At 36.3% G+C, this 18,577-nt stretch overlaps 1 long non-coding RNA gene across 1 annotated transcript; it reads left to right on the top strand.

The window, feature by feature from the left end:
- Positions 1–8,221: 8,221 nt before the first annotated feature.
- LOC131231184 (uncharacterized) lies at positions 8,222–10,644 on the top strand. Its single transcript, XR_009164238.1, has 3 exons — positions 8,222–8,329; positions 10,182–10,268; positions 10,587–10,644. It is a non-coding gene; the product is annotated as an uncharacterized LOC131231184 (long non-coding RNA).
- The last annotated feature ends 7,933 nt before the right edge of the window (positions 10,645–18,577 follow it).

Here is an 18,577-nt window from a genome sequence, read left to right as displayed (position 1 = left end):
TTCTGATCAATACTCAATTTCACTAGTTATTTGTCCCGATCAGGTTACATATGAAAAAGATATTGAGCATACAAGATTGATCAACAATTTTAATGAAATTTGATTTAAACATTTAAAGTTATTTACTCTTCAATCTAGACTGATTAGATTTTCCAAAAATGGTTGAAGGTACAATTAGTGGATGTGCCTAATAATTTAGTAATTTTTTTTTCATACATAAATTTTAATTTCCATTTAAAAATAACATTCTTTTATAAAATGTATATTTTTGAAAACATTTTAACAAAAAAAACATTTTTATTATAAATTATTTCAAAAAAAAAAAAATTTAATACAAATTCTGAATTTTTATTTTCAAATTTTCAAAATATTTTCTCAATAATTTCAAAATGCCAATTTTCTTTTCTTCAAAAGCATCATTTTATTTTCAAAATTTTTCTCAAACATTGTTAAAATTTTAAACTTCTCAATATTCTTTTTCACATGATATTACAAATCATTTAAATATTACTTTTTAATTATAAAAAACAAAAAAAATTTCCACTCATATGATATAAAAACTATATATATGAGTAATGCTCACACACAACTAGTTGGACAAATCAAATTGGTCCAACTAGCTGTGCATTTAATAGCAAAAAATTACTTTCTATCCCAAGTAATATACCACATGTGAGATCCGTAATATCAAGTTTTACATAAGTATGATAGAAATTATATGTCAAAGATCCGGCCTGTCCATTAAATAAGGCCTATTAATTATATTTTATCTATTAAAATTTAATAAACGATCATCATCAATGAAGCCACAAATACAAGTTAAATGTATACGGCTAAAATGAATTTCTAATAGCTCCATTTTTTTTGTAAATAGATATCATACCATTAATCATTAAAAATAATAATTTATGTCCTTCACACGTTTAAAAGAACTCCTACCTAATTAATGGACTAGATTTCATTTACATTTACTGCATGCATAAATATATTACATGTGTGCAGCTTCCTAATTCATCCCATTTTCTCTTGAAATCCATTGCCTATTTTGGATATCAACTAATGTTAATAAATCCACTTCAACCATTAAGATGACACACTAAAAATCTATGCCTAATGTCCAAAAATTAGGGGCATACGTGATTCAGGTGGGCCAAACCAATGAAAATAGTTTGGAGAGTGAGTTTTACTTGTACATTGTTTTCAATCATGTGGTCCATTTGAACCATAGATGATGCTGATTTTTTAACCCATGGTTCTAACACCGGGTGACTCACCGGATGGTTGGGGTGGATTTCACTTTAACACTAAAGTGGGGCCACCACTGGTGTCTACTTTTCCTCTTAAAAATAACTTTTCTTAATATTAAATAGCATTAATTGGTCCTTGAATTCATCAACTAGTTGGACGAAAATGCAATGTCCAACTAGTGTGTGTGAGCATTTCTATATATATAATAAAAACAAAGGATTATTACCAATGGCTTCTGTTTGTCGGTAAAAACATTAGCGACGGTTATCTGCCGTCGGGATAAATTTAAATATTTATTTTTACCGGCGTGGGAACCTTTTCCCGACGGTTTTAGTTCGTTGGAAAAAACTGACATATTTTGGCGGAACCTTTTTCCGACGGTTTAAGTTCGTCGGCAAAACAATTATGCCATGGTAGGAACCTTTTCCCGACGGTTTTAGTTCGTCGGCAAAACTGTCATACTTTCGGCCAAGGCGGGAATATTTGAGCCCTGGCGGGAACCTTTTCCCAACGGTTTTAGTTCGTCGGCAAAACTGTCATACTTTCGGTCAAGGCGGGAATCTTGTTCCTTGGCGGGAACCTTTTCTCGACGGTTTTAGTTTGTCGGCAAAATTAACATGCTTTGGTAGGAACCTTTTTCCGACGGTTTTAGTTCGTCGGTAAAACGGTCCTGCTTTGAGCTACGAATTTATGGGATTTATTCCGACGGTTGATATCCGTCGGAAAACATATTTTTACCGATGCCTGTCCGTCGGTATTTACATCCTACCAGATTTTTTCCGACGCTTCAAGTCCGTCGGGAAAACACTTACCGACAACATGCTTTGCGTTGATTATAAAATTGTATAGGATTTTTGCCGACGATTGATGTCCGTCGGTAAAAACACATTTGCCAATGAAACTATTTCATCGGTACTAACAATGTACCAGATTTGTGCCGACGTGTCATGTCCGTCGGGAAAAACACTTTTATCAACGAAGATATATTTAGTTGGTAATTAGATCATACCAGATTTTTGCCGACGGTTTATGTCCGTCGGGAATAACACTTTTACCTACGAAAATTGATTTTCGTTGGTAAAAGAAAATTTTTCATTTTTTTTTTTCAGAAAATAAAAATAACCATTACCAATGAAAAGTTACGTTGCTAAAAGTTTACTTTTACCTACCAAATTATAATTTTCATCGGTAAAAGTAGACTTTTCCCTACGAAATTAGGATTTCGTAGGTAAAAGTAAACTTTTACCAACGAAAATCATTTTCGTTGGTAAAAGTCCTTTTTACCTACGAAAAAAAAATCGTAGGTAAAAGTTTCGTCGGTAAAAAGCCTATTTTTTGTAGTGAAAGTTGATTATTACACTACATATAAGTTGAGGTTTCACTCACCCAAATACGAGAGAACTTTCAAAAAGGTCTACAATTTCTCAAGTGTTATTAGATATAATAAATTCTAACTCATTATTTATTGCTTTCTTTCAAAAGGTTACATCTGGAGAGTTAATTGCTTATATATAAGTTGTAGGATCATCTTCTATTAAGAAGGTGAAAAAACCATCTCCTAGGTTAGTTTCTCCTCTAACCCTAATACTTTTTCTTGGTTGTATCTCTTCTACTACTTTTTCGTAAGTATTTTTACTAGTAGACGCAGTATCTGATTCATTGATTAGTAGACACAGTATCTGATTCATTGACTTCTTTTATTCTTATAGATTTAAATTTCATAGGGAATACGTTCTCAAAGAACTCTACATCCCTAGCTTCTATAATTGTATTAGGATCTAAAATATTATCCTTAGTTTTTAAAACTAGAAACTTATAGGCCGCACTGTTTTGTGCGTACCTTATAAATACACAGTCGGTCGTTTTAGGACCTAACTTTCTTTTCTTAGTTTCAGGCAATCCTACTTTAGCAAGACACTCCCACACTTTAATATATTTATAACTAGAAACATGATTCTTCCAAAGTTCATATAGTGTTAGTTCAGAAGATTTAGAAGGAATCCTATTTAGGATATAACAAGCAGATAGAATTGCTTCTCCCCACATATTTGAGGGTAAGCCTGAACTGTTTAATATGGCATTCATCATCTGTTTTAGAGTTCGATTCTTACGTTCTTATATTCCATTCTGTTCTGGTGTATAAGGAGCTGTAGTTTCGTGAACTATTCCATTCTTTTCACATAATTCTCTAAATTGAGAAGATTCATATTCACCTCCTCTATTTGTTCTAAGTCTTTTAATTTTTATATTTAACTGATTTTCAACTTCAAGTTTCTATTTAGAAAAAACATCTAAAGATTCATCTTTGCTTCTTAACAAATATACTCTAGTGAACCTAGAGTAGTCATCTACAAAAGTTATATAATATCTTTTTCCACCTCTAGACATGTGATTTCTAAAATCACCTAAGTCACCGTGTATTAACTCTGATAGAACAGATGATCTTTCTATTTGTTTAAAGGGTTTTCTAATAAATTTTGATTCGACACATGTTTCACATTTGTCGAATTCTTCATTAGATATATTAGGTAATAAACCTAATCTTTTCATTTTCTTCAAAGATGTTATATTCACATGACCTAATCTACTATACTATAGATAAAAAAGTTCAACGATATAAACAGAACTGACTGTCTTCTTATTATTATCATTGAATACATTTACAATGAATAAACCATCGCTACAGTATCCCTTACCAACAAAAGTTTCATTCTTAGTCATTACAAGCTTATTTGAATCAACTACTAACTTAACACTAGCCTTATTGAGGAGTAAACCAGAGACCAAGTTTCTTCTAATGTCAGGCACATGTTAGACATCATTCAACATTAGAGTATTTCCAGAAATGAGTTTCAGAAGTACTTTCCCTTTCCCTACAACTAGAGACGTTCTAGCATTACCCATGAACACATGTTCATCATCTCCTGATACTTGGTAGGAGGTAAACATGCAACAATCCTTGCACACGTGCCTAGTTGCACCAGTGTCTAGCACCCACTCCAAGTTGTTTACAAGGAAGACTTCTAACACCACAGCTACTACTATGTCAGACTCATTGCCTGTTTCTGTAAGATTAGCCTACAGCTTATCTTTCTTTTTCTTAAGCCTGCAAGTTTTGACATGATGCCCAGGCTTTCCACAGTTATAGCAGTTTTCTTTTTTCTTGAATTGATTGTTTGCATTCTTCTTTTTGAGCCTGCATTCATTTGCATAATGTCCAAGTTTGCCACAGTTATGATAGTTGCTCTTTTTCTTATTATTTACCCAATTTGATTCCACAAGATTCGCCTTTGAATTTATCTCATTTTTATTTTCTTTTTGGTCTCTGATTCTTTTAGCCTCCTCTATTCGTATGTGTACGATAGTGGTTTCCAAAGAAACACCGTTCTTTTTATATTTCATTCTATTCTTATATTCTTTTCATGAGGGTGGTAACTTTTCTATTAACGCTCCTGACAGAAACACTTCATCCAACTTAATTCCTTCTGTCGATAGTTCGTGAACTAGACTTTGAAAATCGTGAATCTGATTTGTGATAAGTATATCATCTGTCATTTCATAATGAAGGAAATTAGCAATTGCATGTTTCTTAGCGCCTGCATCTTCTAATATGTATTTCTTTTCCAAAGCAGTCCATATGTCTTTAGCAGACACGTAAGAAGCATACACATCATATAGTTTGTTTGATAAAGAGTTTAAAATATAGTTTTTACAATTATTTTCATCTGTTACTTCAGTTTGATTTGCTGGATCTATAGTAAATGATTCAGATAAAATGTATGAAACTTTCAGGGTGGTCAGAGCGAACATCAGTTTCTGTTTCCACAGTTTAAATGATTGTCCAGAGAACGGTTCGATTTTGTCTAACTCAGCAGAAGCATTTACTGTTACTGTAGCCATAGTCTATGTAATTCAACACAAATTCGATTTCAAGATTGTTGGAATATTTTGTTGAATTAAATAGACTATTAAAATCGAGAACTAAAAAAAGAAAATAAAATTTTTGAGAAAGAAGAACTTATTGAATTGAGTCGAAGCGTGACTGAGTCACTTGGCTTGAAATCGAGTTTGCTCCCCTTAGACAGCGTCCCAAGTGTAACAGGTTTCTAGAGCAATCGACCTCCAAGATACAATAACTATGACCCGGTCCCAGCGGTGCACTCACTGTACACGGGCTTGAACCACTTGCAGTTTAATCCGAAAGTACTGAGTTGACTCAGCAATGAACTCAGTAAAAGAATGCCTAAAACTGAATATCAGAGAGTGTTTTTTAAGAGAAGAATTTTTCGTATTTTAGAAACTGGAATCGGTAGTCTTTATATAGACTCCGAAGTGGTGCATAAGCACCCTTTACAAAAGGTTAGTTCCGTTGGGTTCAAACCCAATAGGGGCGACCAACCGGAAGGGATGCATCTCTCTGGTTTTAAGAAAAAGCGCAAGTGCGAGTACACTCTCGCACATACAGTCCTGCGAGTACCCATACGCACACCCACACGAGTATACTCACACCGCACCCGCACCCGCACCCACGCCTACGTCCAGCCCGTCCTGTCCCCTCCCGTCACACGCCCACGCGCACACGGACTCGGCTCGGCACGGCACGGCACGGCATGGCACGGCTCGGCTCGGCTCGGCGCGCGCGCGCGTGTGTGGTCAATAGCATAGATTAGAGTTATTGGCATAGCCCCCCCCTCCCCAGGACTAAATTCACGTGCCCCCTGAAAGGGGCTCAAGCCCTAGGCAAAAAGACTATCTTATATACAAGATAGTTTACTTTGTCAAATCTGATGTGGAACAAAACTCACAACTCGAAAGTACCACAACTTTTCAAAAATGGAGAAAAATCACCGAAAATTTAAAAATTCAAATTTTAATACTATTTTAAAACAAAATATAACAACATCCACTCTTGATTTTCATCGCATGATTCAATGGGCCGCATTAAAGGAAATAGTTGGAAGAGATATGTCCACCTTTTATTTTTACAGAGCTACTGTTATTATTATATTAAATCCACTCTAACCATTAGATGCCATGTGAAAGTTTAGGAGTCCAAAATTCAGGCTAATATGTAATTTAGCAAGCCCATGCCCAGGGAAATTTAGAGGCTAAGTATTAACTAATATACTTTTTTCCAATCATTATCAAAAAAAGGGGCAAAGGCTACGGATAAAATCCGTAGCCATAGACCTATGACTACGGTTTTAGTCCGTAGCTAGTCCGTAACACGACCGTCGTCGTAAGTGCCGTAACAATAGGTCTGGAACCTATGTCTACGGATTTAATCCGTAGCTCTAGGTTAAACAGCTACAGATATAATCCGTAGCAATTATATTTGTAGCGAAAACTTCAAACAGCTACGGATATTATTTGTAGCTGAAAGTCCGTAGCAATATGCCAAAATTGAAAAGGCGTCTGATTAGTGGCTACGGTCAATATCCGTAGCTATATTGTACACTGAAAAATTAAATCATTTGTTCATTTAATTAGCACCTGTACAATCATTCATTCATTTAATTACAATCATTCATTCATTCAATTACAATCCTTCATTCAATCAATTACATCATTCATTCATTCAATTACAATCCTTCATTCAATCAATTACAATTACAATCAATTACAGTTACAATTACAATAATACTGAAAATACAAATCTTTGGCTTCATTAGAGAAATGTACTCGACTTCACCTTGAAATTTCAACAGCTTTGTATATTCCATTATCCTACAAATAGTCATGTCATTCATAAATTAGAATGCCCATTGGGGAAAAGAAAGACAGTGAAAGAAGTGCATCACGTGTAACAACTTTTTTTTCTTAATGAATTTAAAAAAAACTCAAAGAGGAATGAAATTGACACAAAAGAAATGGTCTCACCATATGATTATAGGTTTTGGTTTAGGTTTAGGTTATAGGTTTAGGTTAAGGTTAGGCTATAGGTTATAATTAAGTTTAGGTTATAGGTTAAGGTTTAGGTTATAGGTTTTGGTTTTGGTTTAGGTTGAGGTTTAGGTTTAGGTTATAGGTTTAGGTTTAGGTTATAAGTTATAACTTTTAGGAACTTGATTATAGGTTATAGCTTTTGGGAACTTGATTATAGGTTAAGGTTTAGGTTTAAGAAATTGGGTTCAGGTTCGGGATCGGGATTGGGTTTAGGTTTGGGTTTTTAAGTTTAGGTTTAGGTCAAGGAGTTGAGATTAGGATTAGATGAAGGTTTGGGTTTAAGGATTTGAGAATACATTTAGGTTTTAAGTTGAGGTTTAAGTTAAAGGTTTAGGGAAAGGTTATAAGTTTAGGTTAGGTTTAGGTTTAGGTTTAAGTTTAGGTTATAGGTTATAGATTTAGAGAATTGAGAATGGGTTATGGTTTAGGTTTAGGAAATCGGGTTCAGGTTCGGGATTGGGTTTAAGTTTGGGTTTTCAAGTTTAGGTTTAGGTTTAGGTTAGGGAGTTGAGATTAGGATTATGTATATGTTTAGGTTTAGGGAATTGAGTTTAGGTTATAGGTTTAGGGAGAGGTTAGGTTTAAGTTGTAGGTTTTGGGATTTGGGAATAGTTTTAGGTTATAAGTATAGGTTTAGGTTAGGTTATAGGTTAAGGTTTAGGGATTTGAGTTTAGGTTATAGGATTAGGTTACGGTTTAGGTTTAGGTTATAGGTTTTGAGATTTGAGAATGGGTTCAGGTTTAGGTTATAGGTTTTGATTTTGGTTTAGGTTATAGGTTTCAGTTTAGGTTATAGGTTTTTGGATTTGAGAATGGGTTCGGGTTTAGGTTATAGGTTTTGGTTTTAGTTATAGGTTTTGATTTATGTTATAGGTTATAGGTTTATGTTAAGATTTAGGTTTAGGTTATAGGTTTTGGAATTTGAGAATGAGTTCAAGTTTAGGTTATACGTTTTGGTTTTGGTTTAGGTTATAAGTTTTGGTTTAGTTTATAGGTTTAGGTTTAGGTTATAGTTTTTGGGATTTGAGAATGGGTTCGGGCTTAGGTTATAGGTTTTGGTTTTGGTTTAGGTTATAGGTTTTGGTTTAGGTTATAGGTTTTGGGATTTGAGAATGGGTTCGGGTTTAGGTTATAAGTTTTGGTTTTGGTTTAGGTTTAGGTTATAGGTTTTTAGATTTGAGAATGGGTTATGGTTTAGGTTTAGGAAATTGGGTTTAGGTTCGGGATTGGGTTTAAGTTTGAGTTTTCAAGTTTAGGTTTAGGTTTAGGTTAGGGAGTTGAGATTAGGATTAGATGTAAGTTTAGCTTTAAGGAATTCAGTTTAGGTTATAGGTTTAGGGAAAGGTTAGATTTAGGTTATAGGTTTTAGGATTTGGAAATAGTTTTAGGTTATAAGTATAGGTTTAGGTTAGGTTATAGGTTAAGGTTTAGGGATTTGAGTTTAGGCTATAGGTTTAGGTTTAGGTCTAGGTTTAGGTTTAAGGAATTGATTTTAGGTTATAGGTTTAAGGAAAGGTTAGGTTTAGGTTATAGGTTTTGGGATTTGGGAATAGTTTTAGGTTATAAGTATAGGTTTATGTTAGGTTATAAGTTAAGGTTTAGGGATTTGAGTTTAGGCTATAGGTTTATGTTTAGGTCTAGGTTTAGGGATTTGAGTTTAGGTTAATAGGTTTAGGTTTAGGTTTTAGGTTTAGGTTTAGGTTTGGGTTTTGGGATTTGAGAATGGGTTCGGGTTTAGGTTATAGGTTTTGGTTTCGGTTTAAGTTATAGGTTTTGGGATTTGATAATGGGTTCGGGTTTAGGTTATAGGTTATAGGTTTTGGTTTTGGTTTAGGTTATAGGTTTTGATTTAGGTTATAGGTTATAGGTTATAGGTTTAGGTTAAGGTTTAGGTTTAGGTTTAGGTTTAGGTTGAAGGTTTTGGGATTTGAGAATGGGTTCGGGTTTAGGTTATAGGTTTTGGTTATAGGTTATAGGTTTAGGTTTAGGTTATAGGTTTTGGGATTTGAGAATGGGTTCGGGTTTAGATTATAGGTTTTGGTTTAGGTTATAGGTTTTGGGATTTGAGAATGGGGTCAGGTTTAGGTTATAAGTTTTAGTTTTAGTTTAGTTTTAGGTTATAGGTTTTTGGATTTGAAAATGGGTTATGGTTTAGATTTAGAAAATCGGGTTCAGGTTCGGGGTTGGGTTTAAGTTTGGGTTTTCAAGTTTAGGTTTAGGTTTAGGTTAGAGAGTTGAGATTAGGATTAGGTGTAGGTTTAGCTTTAGGGAATTGAGTTTAGGTCATAGGTTTAGGGAAAGGTTAGGTTTAGGTTATGGGTTTTGGGATTTGGGAATAGTTTTAGGTCATAAGTATAGGTTTAGTTTAGGTTATAGGTTAAGATTTAGGGATTTGAGTTTAGGTTATAGGTTTAGGTTTAGGTCCAGGTTTAGGTTTAGGGAATTGAGTTTAGGTTATAGGTTTAGGGAAAGGTTAGGTTTGGGTTATAGGTTATAAGATTTGAGAATGTGTTCGGGTTTAGGTTATAGGTTTTGGTTTTAGTTTAGGTTATAGGTTTTGATTTAGGTTATAGGTTAACGGTTTAGGTTAAGGTTTAGGTTTAGGTTATAGGTTTTTGGATTTGAGAATGGATTCGGGTTTAGGCTATAGGTTTTGACTTTAGTTTAGGTTATAGGTTTTGGTTTAGGTTTTAGGTTTTAGGTTTAGGTTATAGAATTTGAGAATGGGTTCGGGTTTAGGATATAGGTTTTGGTTTTGGTTTAGGTTATATGTTTTAATTTATGTTATAGGTTATAGGTTTAGGTTTTAGGTTTTAGGTTTTGGTTTTGGTTTTGATTTAGGTTGTAGGTTATAGGTTTAGGTTAAGGTTTAGGGAAAGGTAATAGGTTTTGAATTAGGTTATAGGTTATAGGTTTAGGTTAAGGTTTAGGTTTAAGTTTAGGTTTAGGTTATAGATTTTGGGATTTGAGAATGGGTTCGGATTTAGGTTATAGCTTGGATTTTGGTTTTGGTTTAGGTTTTGGGATTTGAGAATGGGTTCGGGTTTAGGTTATAAGTTTTGGTTTTGGTTTTGGTTTAGGTTATAGGTTTTTGGATTTGAGAATGGGTTATGGTTTAGGTTTAGGAAATTGGGTTCAGGTTCGAGATTGGGTTTAAGTTTGGGTTTTCAAGTTTAGGTTTAGTTTAGGTTAGGGAGTTGAGATTAGGATTAGGTGTAGGTTTAGCTTTAGGGAATTGAGTTTAGCTTATAGGTTTAGGTTATAGGTTTTGGGATTTGGGAATAGTTTTAGGTTATAAGTATAGGTTTAGGTTAGGTTATAGGTTAAGATTTAAGGATTTGAGAATGGGTTCGAGTTTAGGTTATAGGTTTTAGTTTTAGTTTAGGTTATAGGTTTTGGGATTTGATAATGGGTTCGGGTTTAGGTTATAGGTTTTGGTTTTGGTTTAGGTTTAGGTTATAGGTTAACAGTTTAGGTTAAGGTTTAGGTTATAGGTTTTTGGATTTGAGAATGGGTTCGGGTTTAGGCTATAGGTTTGGTTTTGGTTTAGGTTATAGGTTTTAGTTTAGGTTATAGGTTTTAAGTTTAGGTTATAGGTTATAGGATTTGAGAATGTGTTCGGGTTTAGGATTTAGGATATAAGTTTTGGTTTAGGTTAATGGTGTGGTCCATGCAAATACAGATATAAACACGGCCATTCGCCGTAAATGGCCAGGCGCTGTCCGTAAAAAATGGATAGCTTCATCATGGTCATAACAGCGGTTCCCTCCTTTCAAGGACCCCCGCTCATCCTAATAGCTCCGACGTACATTCGGGTTTGCTCCATTAATTTCGAGCAAATACATAAACACAGCCTATCCAAATGGCCAGGCCCCTCCAATGCTGTCCATAGGAAATGGATAGCTTTATTATGGTCATAACAGCGGTTCCCACCTTCTAGGGACCCCCGCTCATCCGGATAGCTCCGACGCACATCCGAGTCTGCTCCATTAATTTCGAGCAAATTTAATGAAGCAAATACATAACCACTTGGCCTCAAATACTTACTTTATAAAAGAAAATTTTTTCTGTTTTCTCAAATTTTTCATATCGATCTTTTATGGCCCAAATCCATGTCAATGCATGAGAATCATGCATAAACATCGATTTTAAGCAAAATACATGAGGAAAATTACAACATAGATATCATGTACACGATATCACATAATGTATTGTTTGATGAACTACACATGTGCATTCGAGACGTACTAGATGCTTGAATCTGAAATATGCAGCTCCAACCCTCCCACATGCAACATCCACCTGAAAGAATGCGTATAACCGAATGTACAAGTAAAACCATAAAACCAGAGATACTCACTACATTTTCAGGATCTCCTCCATAGTTGACGATTCATTCTAAAGCTCTTCTCCCTCCTCCTTTACCCGAGCTTGGAACTGGTAATGTAAGGAGTTGCATTGATGGAGTTAAAAAAGGGCTTAGGATCTATTTGGTTTTTAAAAAAAAAAATATTTTCATAAATACTAATGTGATGACCAAATGGAGCCTAAGACTATAAATACGTTCAAATATAGAGTACAAAATTCATTCAATATTAAAAAAATAAAAAAATAAGTGCCAAATTAGTTCAAAATGCACACAACAAGTTCAAAATTAGTTCAAAATGCACACAACACATGTTCAATTAACATTATAACGACAACCACATTAGCTTTAGCTACCTAGATACAGATTATGGGCAGGTAACTTCCCAAATACAGATTATGTTTAATGAACTCTTCAGATAGGATCTTTGAGCAGGCTTTTGGGTCATTCCTAGGGTCGATACGCCCCTCGTCAATGGCTCAGCAAGCCCATCTTCCAAGGGACGGGCCTCCGTGTAGAGACGATTGTGCTTGTTAGGGGACTTGCTCATTACAGTCCTGGCTGACTTCTCAAGCACCGTCTCACGGAAAAAGATAATAGGATCCGAAATAAGAATCTCAGCCCTGCCCATGAAATCTTCTTGCAAGTCCTTCAAGCAAATCTCAAGGTGGAGCTCTCCACAGATTTCAGCCCCAAAAAGCCATTAAGAAACCCAAATTTAGGACATAACCCACAAACCTCTGCCCAAAACACCTACTTTTTTAAATGTAGTAAATAACTCACAAATTGCATGTAGACCATAACCCATGCACTTAGCAAGTTAGAATTTATTCACTGGGTGAACCATAACCTATGAACACAAACAACAAAATGATAAAAGCATTTCCCACATTTTTGTAGCATTGGACCCACATTTTGTTGGCATCACTGTCTTCTCATTTCTACTCCACACCAAAGCTCTCATTTCCCATGAGTTTTGGAGCATAGACAATAACTTTTCATGCAACTGGGAAAACTAAATGAGGGAGCATGGAAAAGTGGCTACAAATGCAGACTAATAGGAAAGAAAGATGTCCTACCAAAGCTGCAAATAAACTATCCGATCTTCAAGGTACATAGTCTTTGACATGAAATCAATTCCTATTGTAGCCTGCAGTTCATAGAGCAAATAAATGTGTACAGCCAAGATTTGTTTCTTGATATGCACAAAAATTACTTTTCTAAAAAGTTTAGATAATACAATATGAACCCTACAAACATTAGTAGACACTGAACTTAGCAAAAATCTAAGGTACAAGAACACCGCAGCGGCTCCATCCCTCAGTATGAACATGAGTTTTGCTCAAATGATTCCAACACTGAAAATATCATCAATCTCTTTGAAAATAAACCACTAAAATAGTTCCCCAAACTTTGACAAAGAAACATGATTAAAGAAGGTTGGTCATAACATAAGACATGGTACGAACCAATTCAAAACCATGCCTACATTAATTTTCCAATATACATATATTGGCATCATAACTAATGTTTTAAAATCCAAACACAATCTAAACTTGTTTCTATTAGCAGTTCAGTCTCAAACGCTCTAACTGCTAGCCCAACCAGTCCACTCAGCCATTGTATCTACCCAACCAGTACAATCATGACACTGCACCATATAACAGCTACAAACTCAATCCTGAATCTACCCAAAACTCAAGAACAATTCATCCTAAAGATTTGGAACCAAATCTTTGAGTCTCTAGGCATAGTTAATCTTGCATAAGGTGGCAAAGGATAAACTCTACCTGCTTATGGGCTCCTTTGGAAGGATCATACATGTATTCACTAAGTAAGATATGCTCAAAGATTGCAGGGCCATCCAGAGATGGAAGATCATGCTTCTTTCTAACTTTACACTTCCCTTCTATCATCTCCATTGGCACCTTGAGTATTTCTTCACTGTAATACACCTGCTAAGAATCATAACCACCCTCATATTTCCCAAAAATGTCAGAAAAAAAGCAGTCCCGATTACATGAAACGTCGTAGATGAGAGGGGCCTCTCAAAGAATCTGCTAAGTATAGAGCTGGACACAAGCCTAGCCAACTTACACAAGATCTAACTTGTAGAAGTCAAAACATAGACTAAAAATAGATAAGTAGGATAGCTAGGACTGCTTAAGTTCTCAAGAAGCAAATTAAAAACAGATAACTAAGATGTGAGATGTGAGGCTTCATACAATCCCAGGATGGCAAGAGAAGATCAGACTAATGCATTTCAACAAACTCTAAATATAACAAACCATTGAAAATATTAAAATTAGAAAGGCACTTCCTCTTTTTTAAAGAGGTAAAAAGGTTTTTTTTTTTTTTTTTTTTTGTAAGGGAGAAGTACTTTTCTATCAAAAGACTTAAACAATTAAGAATCCCTTGTGAATTCATATGTATAGTAGGTCAATTGTTTAAATGTATAATCATACAACTAAAGAATCATTATAGTGCATCTCGACATTGCCATGTAAACATCGAAGATGCATGCAAATTGGAATTTAGCAAGTTCTAATGCCAAAGTAGAAAATCCATGGAAGCATACCAAAGACATCCCTGACAACCACTTTGTAACGACAGCAATATCCTGCCGCGACTCATGTTCACACTGCTAGCAGGTGGCATCCCGTACAAGATTTATAGAACCCTGAATAATGCCAGAACAAAATGCATTAAAGGTGGAAGATGTAGCACTGAGAAAACAGACACCACGCCTCATGAAAATAAATAAATGTATACCACCCGAGAACAAATAAATAAAGAAAAAAACTAATATAAAAAAAAAAGAAGAACCCCATCCAGAGTTACAACATACCTAAAACAAACTCTTCACAGTCCACATGTTGAGGTATTCTGACCATTTTAACTGTCCATATTCTTTGAAGTACCATGAATAAGCTATGGTCCCATAATCACATTTCAATGATACTCCTGACCTTTGATTTCTGGAGTCAAGCATGAGCCACAGGAAATTTCAATCTATTAAATTCATCTACACATAGTGATGGTAAGGATCATGCATTCAATGTAAAATGCTCACAATTTCACTTATAACATAGGACCTGCTAGAACATAGATGGTTTCGATCATCAGACCAGCACAACATGTGGGCCCACGAATGGAAGATTTTCAAATGTAGGTGAAAGCTGTAAATTAATTACCATTTACAAGAAATTTTAGCATCCAAACAGGCCTTGTAATCCATTTACCAGCAATTGATTTATGACTTGCAGATTTTATAGCATCCAAGCGACACCTAAATCAAATCCAAACACCCAAAAAAAAATCATCTAACACCAAAATATTAAAACCCAAATAAAAAAATGCATAGTAAAATGGGATATTACTCATAGTAAATAGATAAAAAGCTCTTGATGGGGCAAATGTTGGCGCCGATCGATGGAGGTGGCAACGTTGGTGGAGTATAGAGGTTGTAAGTGGATTACAGCGGCGGTGACTGCGGACGAAGGCTGCAGTAATGGGGGCTGTCTCCATATCTGTGCAATCAACAACAATTACAAACAGAGAGCAAAGAGATGCTACAAAGCAGCCACTCCTCCAGCCCCATTCCAATTGTTCTCTTGAATCTGGAAGGTGAAATCCCTAATTCTAAAAATTCTCAGATTCCCAAAATCCTAAAATCCCCACTTTGCAAAATCAGAAAAACCCAAATTCAAGGTCCACATTCAAATCTGTAATCCCTAAAATCCCCAAATCCCTAAATGAGGGTCCCCATTCGAATTGGAAATCCACAAATTACTAAATTCCCAAATACATAAATCAACATTGAGATTGAGAGAGATTGAGAGAGAGAGAGAGAGAGAGAGAGAGAGAGAGAAATACCTCACCTTCGTGAATCTGATTCAATTGAGCTTCAGAGAGACAGAGGGAGGTCGTGATTGAGAGAGAAATGAAGGTGGTGCGTGGGTAAGGAGGGCCTTGGACCACCACTCGGCCAACGTCAGCTGTCCGAACGAGTCCCTCACTAAGGATTGGCAGGGAGAGAGAGAGAGAGAGAGAGAGAGAGAGAGAGAGAGAGAGAGAGAGAGAGAGAGAGAGAGAGAAGTGGGGAGAAGATGGAGAGAAAGCAGCAAGGGGAGAGATGTACTTCCGTGTGTGGGTGCGAGAACGAAAAAAGCAAGCGGGACCTTTTTTTTACGGTCGTGGACGCCCAATTAAGACAAATCCCATTTTTTTTAAATGTGCGTGGACGCCCAATCGAGACAAATAGTCATGTTAGGGGCTTCGTGTGGCCCACCATGATGTATGTCATTTATTTGTGCCGTCCATTCAATTCAACGAATTTTTTAGGGATTTCTCCTGAAAAAGGAGGCAAATAGAAGGCTCACATGGACCACACCATAAATCAACAAAAGACACTTAATCTCCATTGTTTCCTATGGTGTGGTCCACTTGAGCTTTCAATTTACCTACTTTTTGGAGCTAATGCATTAAAATGAGCTGTAAAAATGGATGGGCGGCTTAGATTAAACACAAAAATTGTGGTGGGCCCTATAAAACTTCTAAGGGACCATCAATTTGTATGTGTGGTGCGGTGGGGTCGAAGTATTTAGCTACGGTCTAAATCCGTAGCAAAATAGCTACGGTTTATATCCGTAGCTAAAATCTCCAATAATACGTAGCCTTTACTCGCTTTTTCGGTAGTGGACTAGCTAGGGTTTTGTTTTCTTAACTTTTGAAACTTTTGTCCAGGCCTACACACACCCCACACACGCACGCCGTGGGATTTCACCACTGGTGGGTACTCGAACCCTTGACCCGGTGTTGAAACTCCTAGGAGTCTACCACCCGGGTAAGAGTAAGGACCCGATAGGTGAGGCTAATTAATGTTGAGCTAAGGCGGTGCGTGTGATGGACGAGGTGGATTCCACATAAACAGTACAGTGAGCCCACTCTAGTCACCCACTACTGAGCTACCACCATCTGTTACTACTCCCTTTTTTCTCATCTTCCACGCCACAGGGATTAAAAACTTTGGGACATAAGTTTTGTATCAAGTTAACTGATGTCAACGTTCTGTGGGCCCACCATGATGTATGCATTTCATTCACCCAGTTCATCCACTTTGCCCACTTATTTTAGGGTATAAGCTAAAAAATGAGAGGTAGATTTAAAGCTCAAGTGAACCACAACATAGGAAATCTTAGGATTGAATGCTTAGTATTGAAAACTTCTTTGAAGGCTGTAAAAGTTTTGGATCAAGCTGATATATGAGTATCCTTTTTGACCTTATGAATATGGTGGATGATAAATAAACATCAGTAAAGCTCAAGTGAACCACACCATAGGAAATCTTAGGATTGAATGCTTAGTATTGAAAACTTCTTTGAAGGCTGTAAAAGTTTTGGATCAAGCTAATATATGAGTATCCTATTTGACCTTATGAATATGGTGGATGATAAATAAACATCAGTTCAGGCTGGGAAAGGTTTCAACGGTGGGCATCATTCTCTCTAATTTTTCCTGTGGTGTGGTCCACTTGAACTTTCGATCTGCCTTATTTTCATGCTCTTGCCCTAAAATAAGCAGGCAAAATGAATAAACGGGTGTGGATAAAAACATACATCATAGTTAGTTCCATAGAGCTTTGACATCATCTAGCTGGCTGATGTTGGGGTCACCAGTCGTATCATGAGTTTGTAAAACTGATAGATAGAGTGGATTTCTCGCGAGCATCCGCGTAGCTTCCGCGTATAATGGCCCCACATAGCTTCCGCGTACGAAATCGGATTGTGTACTGAGTTACTCAGTGCGATGTTGTCGTACTGAGTAAACTCTGTTGGGCCCACCGTGAATGCATGTAGTTTATCCACGCTGTCCATTCGTTTTTCCAGATAATTTTAGGGGTTCAACCTAAAATTTATGCATGTACAAAGCTCAAGTGGACCATATCACAGGACAAAGTGAAAGTATTGATTTCCACTGTTGAAAACTTTCTAAGGCCGCCATTGATGTTTATTTGTCATCCAACCTGTTCATAAGATCAGAAAGACATAGATGAAAGGAAAACACAAATACCAGCTTGATCTAAAACTTCGGTTGGCCCCAAGAATTTTTCAACGGTAGATGTTCAATTCACACTGTTTCTAGTGGTGTGGTCCACTTAAGGTTTAGATATGCTCCATTTTTGGAATAAAGCCCTAAAATTATGTGGTAAAAGAGATGGACAGAGTGGATACAATGCATGAATGACAGTGGGGCCACAAAGTTTACTAAGCGTACTGAGTTACTCAGTACGCAATCCTCTTCCTCCGCGTACAGGAATTTCATGTTTACGTTACGCGGACTCGAATTGCCTGGTGGTGTATCACAAACTACGGACGTCCATACTGGTCGATTCTAGAAAACCTACGAGGCCCCAGTATGATGTATGTGTTTTATCCATGCCGTCCATTCATTTTTCCGGCTCATTCTAGGGCATGATCTAAAAAGTTGAGGCAGATATAAAGCCCACACCACAGGAAATAGTGGGGATTAAAGAACTATCGATTGAAAACTTTTGGTGGCCACATAAATTTTGGATCAAGCTGATATTTTCGTGTTTTCTTCATCCAGATTTATTTGACTTTACGAACATGTTAGATGCAACCAAACATCGCGGTGGGCCCTAAGAAGGTTTTAACGATGGGTGTCACTATCCCACTGTTTCGTGTGGTGTGGTCGACTTGAGCTTTGGTTCTATCTCATTTTTTATATAATGGGACTAAAATGAACTGTAAAAATTTGTTAACGGCGTGGATAAACTAAATACACTATGTTGTGTCCCACAGAGCCTTTCCAGCACGGAGGATGCCGTTGCTATATGCTATACGCAACGCAATCTGAGTCCAACTCGGACAATTCGCGTCCAATTCGCGTCCGTCCCTCTCCCTATAAATAGAAATCCAGAGGTTTTGAAGAGAGAAGCTCAGTTACGAAAAACCGTAAGGTATTCCTCCTCTCGATTCCTCACACAAATCCGTT

This window comes from Magnolia sinica, chromosome 17 (assembly GCF_029962835.1).
Source record: "Magnolia sinica isolate HGM2019 chromosome 17, MsV1, whole genome shotgun sequence".
NCBI lineage: Eukaryota > Viridiplantae > Streptophyta > Magnoliopsida > Magnoliales > Magnoliaceae > Magnolia > Magnolia sinica.
This window is presented reverse-complemented; position numbering and strand designations above follow the sequence as displayed.